The 7,823-nt window shown below is 32.0% G+C and overlaps 1 long non-coding RNA gene across 1 annotated transcript; it reads right to left on the bottom strand.

The window, feature by feature from the left end:
• Window positions 1-3,112: 3,112 nt before the first annotated feature.
• LOC127107662 (uncharacterized) lies at window positions 3,113-7,077 on the bottom strand. Its single transcript, XR_007795786.1, has 3 exons — window positions 6,954-7,077; window positions 4,668-4,844; window positions 3,113-3,432 (listed from the first exon to the last, which is right to left on the bottom strand). It is a non-coding gene; the product is annotated as an uncharacterized LOC127107662 (long non-coding RNA).
• Between the last annotated feature and the right edge of the window lie 746 nt (window positions 7,078-7,823).

Genomic DNA, 7,823 nt, shown 5'->3' with positions numbered 1-7,823 from the left:
AACAAGTCCAAAATATCATTTGGGAGCTGTTGGTGTAAGCTTTATTTTCAAATTCATCATATTTTCCAATTTCACCATGTGATGGCTTATGTGTCCATTTTTTCCAATTCATTTTCAAACCCAATTCTCAAACCATAAGGCCTAGGCATGTTGTGAATATTCCAACAAATTTCAAATGCCATTTGTGAGGTGTTGCAAAAATCCCCTCTCAAAAATTCCAATTATTTCACAAGTTGGACGATTTTGCCCCTGGTTCAAATAACAGTCCAGTTGAAAAGTGACTTTTTGCATTGGCCATTTTTGGAAAAATCCAATGATGCACCCTTGAAGTACATGTCAAATGGAGTTTGTGCATATAAAGAACTTGCAATTTGGACAAACCATGTGGAAGTTATGGCCTCCTGATTACGGGTTTTTTTGAAATTCACTGAGCCATATTTTGCAAACCGTACATTGGATTTTCAAGTTCTTGGACTTTTTGGAAAGGTGAGAACAAGATCTACATCTGTCATGTTGAACAATTTTTCATTTGAAGCTTCCTTGGACTTCTGTTTTTGAGGTCAAAAACTTTCCATTTTTGGAAACTTCAGTTACAAGTCACTTGCTATTTTTGGCAGTTTTTGTCCTGACTTGATTTTCTTCATTCTTAAGCTTTGAGATGTCATACAACACTTGTTCCAACATGAATGAAGTGTGTCTAACTCATTTCCACCTCCAAATCCACCTGATCATGTACAGTTGACCACGGTTGACTTTTCATCTGATAGATGAATCTGGCAATGCATAGATCAATTTAAGCCCCAATCTCCAACTGAAATAGCTCAAGGGTGCAACCCTAGCCTCAATAATCACCATTTAATCACAAAATGAACCTCAAAACCATCATAGACCCCATCTCTTGATCCAGCCCTGATTGGCCCAATGCAACTGATTAGGGTTGACCAGTGGTCAAAACCCTAATCTCAAGGAATCTTCTTCAATCTCCTGATGACATCCAACCATGATGATGATGATGTATCACTTCAATCAAGATGAAGATCAATACCCTTGAGAATCATAAAACCCTAATTCACAGCCCAATCCTCAGATGGCCCATGATCAATCAGTAAAACCCTGGCTTGCACCTTCTGACTTCCTATCTCCTGATCAAGACTTGGGAAGATAGCTTGCACACTGTAACCACATGATATGCAATATGAAATGCCTAAAATCCTAAGATGATATGCAAATATGTTAATGCTAGTCCCAAGAGAGGAGGGCAAATTTTGAGGTGTTACACCATCATTGAACTCAGAGCTTATTTTCCTGAGTTCTAATAGTTTATAAGAATATATGAGTTATGTCTCACACTACAATACTCCCCTATATGTGCATAAACATGCAATGTCAAGAAGTACATGCGAGCTATGTGCGAACTACATCACTCTTTGCTAAAATATACTTCTAGAAGTACATGGGAGTTATGTCCGTATTACGACACACTCCTAAATGCCAGTAGACATGAAATACCTAGGAGTACATGTGAGTACGTCTTACTACACACTCTCGCTAGATAATACCTACTCTGATACATATATGATGCATGATGATCAAACAAACATGAATTCCATCCGAATCCTCCAAACCATATTGTATAAGTATTGAATGTGTAACCTAATAACTTATTAGGTTACACATTCAATACTTATACAAGGGGTTATGCAACATGGTGATCCAAATACATCCAAAAAAAATCGGTTTTTTTGGATTTCGGTTTTTTCGGTTCGGTTTTTGGTTTTTTTTTTGGATTGGATTGGATCTGAACACCCCTAAACCTAATAAGGGGTGAACTATGTTTAAAGATATTTTTAAATATTTTATGTACTTTTATGGTTTCTTGTATTTTTCCAGAATTAATGAATATATGAATGAGTAAGAAACAGAAAAGTAAAGTGTGGTAAAGTAAAAGACATATAGACGTATACTAGTTCCCCTTTTAAAACAAGGGTACATCTAGTCCCCTCACACCATGTGAGAGATTTTCACTGTTGTTAGATCTTTGTACAAGTTTCATATCAAGGCTTCTCCTATAATATTCTAACTATAACTAAGAAGAAAGCCACTTCCTTGATTTCCAACAACTATGGTGGACTTTGAATCACCTCGATTCAAAAGACTTTTTCAACAAATAGAAAGATAATCCTTCTTATTTGCAAACACATCTAGAAAGAACAACCATTTTCTTACAGAAAAAAACTACCACACACTTGGTGAATAAAATACAACAAACTGATAAAATTTAGTACAAATAGATTTTGCAATAGGCTTAATAAAATTGAGAGTTTTGTTATTTTTCTGATATATTGACAATTTAATCTTCCTCTTCAATGAACAAACCAAGATAATATAAACATTTAAGTGCTCAAGTCTTTTCACTAAACATTTTCACATATGAATGAAAATTATGCAGGAAAAAGTTTCTCTATCAATATTTTACTGACACTTGAAATATATGATAAATTGTTCATGGAAGAGGTAATTTGAACAATGAAAAATTCTGCTATTTATATATCACGGGTCATTCTTTAAAAGACTTGCAATGCTTGAAAATAGTCATAAATAATTTGCAATGCTTCAAGAATATGATTTATGAAAAAATGTCATGAAAAGGTATTGCTTTGTTTCATAATTTTCCCAAAAAAGACACTATGACAATTGATTGCACACACCCCGATAATTGATTGCACATACTCCCGACAACTGATTGCAGCCTAGCGGCAATCAATTGTCATGCTTTAAAAATAGAGTTTTTCAATGGCAGAGATATATTACAATAGATTGCAGCCTAGTGACAATCAATTTTTACAACAAAAATGTTGTAAAATTGTGATTTTTGAACGAAAAATTGCAAACCCCCCTCTCAATTACAATTTTTGAATGGAAGAATTGTAAATCCTCTCTCGATTACAATTTTTGATTGGAAGAATTGTAAACTCTCTCTCAATTACAATTTTTAGACAGAAAAATTACAAACTCTCTCTCAACTATAATTTTTGGACATAAAAATTGCAAACTCTCTCAACAAACTATTTTTGAATGGAAAATAGAAAACTCTCTCAACAAACTATTTTTGAACGAAAAAATAAAAAACTCTCTTTAAACATACAATTGCCCAAAACCTCAATACACTCAAAAGACTATATTTTGTTGTGTGTAGAAAAGTAAAACTAACTATCTCTATTTATATTAATACTCAAATTACATTCTCTTCCTACTACCCGATGTGGAACTTGGATAAATATACTATTTGACATAATATTTTGATGATAACAAAACACATTGATGGGAAGCTTTTGCTTGACACTTGATGTTCCCCTACCATGCATAGCTCTCCCTATCTTGCATATCTTTCCCTTTCTTGTGCAGAAATTTATGCTATGATGTCTTTGGCATCTGAAAAACAACAAAAACAATCATCTCTATTCTCCCCCTTTTTGACATTATGAAAAAGAAAATAGTAAAATTCAAAGGAGTATAATAATTTAAGGGACATGATACATTAGATATGAAGATGCTTATCTTCTTCACAAGACTAGCATGTGAAGTCAAAGTTGATATCAATGTTGATTCTTCTTAAAAACATATTTCATTCTATGAAACTTTTAGAATTAACATATCATATGGTCTTGTATATTAAAAGATCAATCTTGATTTGACAATACTATCATGTGATCTTCAAGTACTTACAAAACAGTTAATAGTACTTTCTAGGTACTCAATTTTCTTTGGGTCCTCTTAGGTTAGATCATTTTCTCACCCAAATATACTCATCATAAGTAATACCATAATTTCTCATATAACAAACATTAGAAGTGTGTATTTTTCATTTATAATAAAAACATGTAGGTATAAAAACATGATTCCTTTTATAGGCATAAGAATGATTTCTATCATAAGACATTTTATGATGATTTACAACATGTATTTCTTTGATTCCTTATTGTTTAATTTGCTAGTACCCTTTACAAATTGACTTATGCTAGGTTTATCAAAATTAAAAAAGACAAGTCCAGATTTATTACTAGAATATCTTTGACTATTTAACATATTTTCCCATGTTTTCCCTATCTGTGCGAGTGGGAGATACTTGGGGAGAGGTGATATGTAACGCCCTAATCTCCGACTCTTAATATAAAAGAGAGAACAATACGTGTTTAAGATTACTTCACACAAATAATTTATTTCATGAAAATAGTTTCAAACTCGCTGCGGAAATCAAATAATCATCATATCATCAATAATATAATAACTCACCAAATAACGAAAATAAATTTCAGCAGGAAACTCAAAAAATAAATGAAGCCCTCTTCCCTAGTGTTACAAATCAGAGCAGATAAATAACAACTAAAACCAATAAATAAAATAAACGAAGACAACCTCCAAGACCGTCTTCCAACTCACAAGTAACTACTCCTACTGAGTACCTAATTGTCTATCCTTCCTAAGAGCACATACTCCAAAACAATAAACATGGATGAGAATAGATCTAACAAATGGTAACGGTGAAATTCAATAAAATAGGATAGTAATAACGAATATAATAGTATTCTCAACCACACATAAACACAATCAAACAACTCATAATGTAAATGCAATGCCACCATATCCATATCAAATACATGTGGTACCAAGTTTTTATGGATATCAGAGGTACGTTACTGATTTATTCCAAGGTCTCTGGTCTCCCACCTGAACCGAAGATTCCCACCAAATAGATCTGATACCCACCTCTAGTCTCTTAACTAGACCAACGATCCCACCAAATAGATTTGAGACCACCAAATAGACCGAAGTCCTACCTATCTCTGAAATATATGAATGCATTATCACAAAACATAACATTCAACATAATCATAACCAAAATCATAACAAAACATAAGTCTCAATCATTCACAAAAGGTTCCACTCTTGAACCTATAATTCGTCATACTCAGCCATCATTGCAATCCCTCCCTGGATTATTATGCTCAAAACGCAATTCAAGACCATCACGGTAATCCCTCTCTAGATTACTATACTCAAAATACATTTCCAAAACAATTTTATTATTTATCTCAAAAAGTAAAGTTATATTATTACCAATTGTCCTCAACTCATCAAACTACTCAAAACAACACAAAAAGTCCCAAGGAATTATAGTCTCTAAAAAACTTATTATTTTCTAAAAAATTATTTAAAAAATCAATAATATTATCATGTCATAATATTAACAGGGCAATGACAATCAATTCTCTCAATTTACTCAAAAGTAACTCTTAGGTCACAAAAAGGACTCTAATGTCATAAGATGCTCTCAAATACCACTAAAGGACTCCCGAACTCCAAAAACTCCAGGAAATGCTCAAAATAACATTCGAGTACCCCAAAGTTACTCTAAAGTACCAAATTTCTCTAAGGGTGATATTCATGAGTGATAACTCTACTAACGACATAGAAGGCAGTTTTTCTCAAAATTACTCAAAAGGTAACCTTATAATGTCAATAGTGCTCCAAACTCAGCTCAAATATATCCTATATTCTGATATCCGGCTCTAAAAACTCAAAACAAACTATGACATATCTATAATAACTCTAACCAAATAAAATAGGACCCTTAAACTCATCAAAAGGTAACAAAAAATACAACATACAAAATTGCTCAAAATTATGGACCTAACTCTAAAATTATCTCACCTCAAAATAGCACCACATATTATAGACTTATGATAAAACTATGAAAATCTCCAGTTTGAAATTTCTTTAAACCATCTTTAAAACATGTTTAACCTCACGTCAAGCGGAGTTACGAAACCCATGTTCTATTAGTTTCAATTCAGCCCTATCGCGGTAATTCCTGCATAAACTCTAAAGCAGAATGCATGACTTCAAAATAGTATGGAAGATTATATACTCATTATAAAATTATTAAACTCTCTAGTTTTGAATATCATTAATCCATCTTTCTAACATAACTAACGACATCCTAAAAGAACTTACGAAACTCAAGTTACGCGTGAAACATGATAACCAACGCAAGACTGAAACTGACTACGCCTCTGGTATAAAAAACAGCGAAATGCTACTGTTATAGAATCCCTAATCCCAATTTCTTTATTTCAAAAGGAAGATTATCATATTATATTTTCAACGCAACTGACTTTGTCTCAAACCGACTCCCGAAACTCAAGATATGTCTGAAATAAGGCGATCAATCCTCTTTTACGTATGCATGCGACTTTTTTGCATTTTTCTATTTTTTTTTTATTTTGAAAATTACCGTTTATTTAAAATAGATTTCTGACATTTGGGAATTTTTTTGAAAAATAGATCGTAAGGTTTTCTGGAAATTTTGGGAAAACTCAACCAATTAGGATCGCTAAAAAAAACTACACAGACTCCAGCAAAAATTCATTACAACACAATTGTTACAATAAAACTTATATTCATATCAAACAAATATCTTTATGCATCAACAAAATTATTTATGATGCCCATTAGGGATTTATCTCAAATCCCAATTGGTCACACACAGTAATACAACAAAAATCATTGTCAATAAATTTTTGCCCAAACCTTATTTGGCCAAACACATTATACAAACTCATATTGTTTCATCAATAATAAATCATATTATGATGATCATAGGGATTTATCCCATATCCCATTTGACCACCACGGTAACACAAACAAGAAAAATATTTGTTTGTAGATTCCAATAGGGTTTTGCTCAAACCCTATTTGCCCAAACACAGTAACACACAAACAACAATTTTATTCAACGGATGCCAATGAGGTTTTATCCAAACCCCATTTGACCAAACATATTATAAAATCACAGTAAATTGAAGAGAGTACTAAAGTTATCCATGGCACTGATGAGAGGTTAAGGAATCCACGTTATCTTGCATCCATAAGAATATAATTTTCCCCCTTACCTTAGGTTTGAATCAAGGTTGGTGATTCCAACAACTTTTTGGGTTCCTGCTCTCAAACTCTGCTCTCTTCCCAAAATCTCCTTTGTTTCATTTGCCTCCTTTTCACGTATGCCAAAAAAATTATAAAACCTATCTTCTCCCCACACTTTAGAATTTATAAGACCTTATTTCTCAAAATTATTTATTTTGCCCAATTTAATTTAAAACTCTCTCCTCTCACCTAATATTATTCTCTAATCACAAAAATGACTCATTCTCCTGTTTATTTAATTAAATTATTAATAGAGTTAAATGAATATTTAGCTTAAATAATTATTTAATAAGGATTATATAATTTTTATTATTTTATCTTATTGATAAATAATTAATATGTCCGGTTATCTACAATAATCCAAATAATATTATTTTAATTATCTGCTCTCAAATCTCATAACTCCGGTAATTAGTAAATTACAAAAATATTCTCATACTCTAAAAAACATTCAAATTAGATATAATGAATAATTCACACCAACAATTGAATAATATACTCTATTTAAAAGTTGGGATGTTACACGATATCTCGTGGAGGGTGACATATGGTCGTCACCCCTCTTAAGGACTGCAAAGCTCTCGCCATTGTCAGGTCCTTTATAAATATAACACTAAATACTAAGTCCTCAAACCAAGATTTTAACGGATTTAGTTTTAAACAAAAAAAAACACCCTTTTAAGATAAATTATTCAACCGGGATAAAAATATCTCTTGGTGAATTTACAATTTTATCCATTTTTTAAAACAACATACTCCTTTAAATACAAAGACTTTCTCGAAGTGTGTGTGGCTGGCTATATTAAAGTGAGAGAAAGTAAAAAAAAAATTATAAAGAT

Source organism: Lathyrus oleraceus, chromosome 7 (genome assembly GCF_024323335.1).
Source record: "Lathyrus oleraceus cultivar Zhongwan6 chromosome 7, CAAS_Psat_ZW6_1.0, whole genome shotgun sequence".
NCBI lineage: Eukaryota > Viridiplantae > Streptophyta > Magnoliopsida > Fabales > Fabaceae > Lathyrus > Lathyrus oleraceus.
The sequence above is the reverse complement of the archived record's forward strand: the minus strand, read 5'-3'. Positions and strand labels throughout refer to the sequence as shown.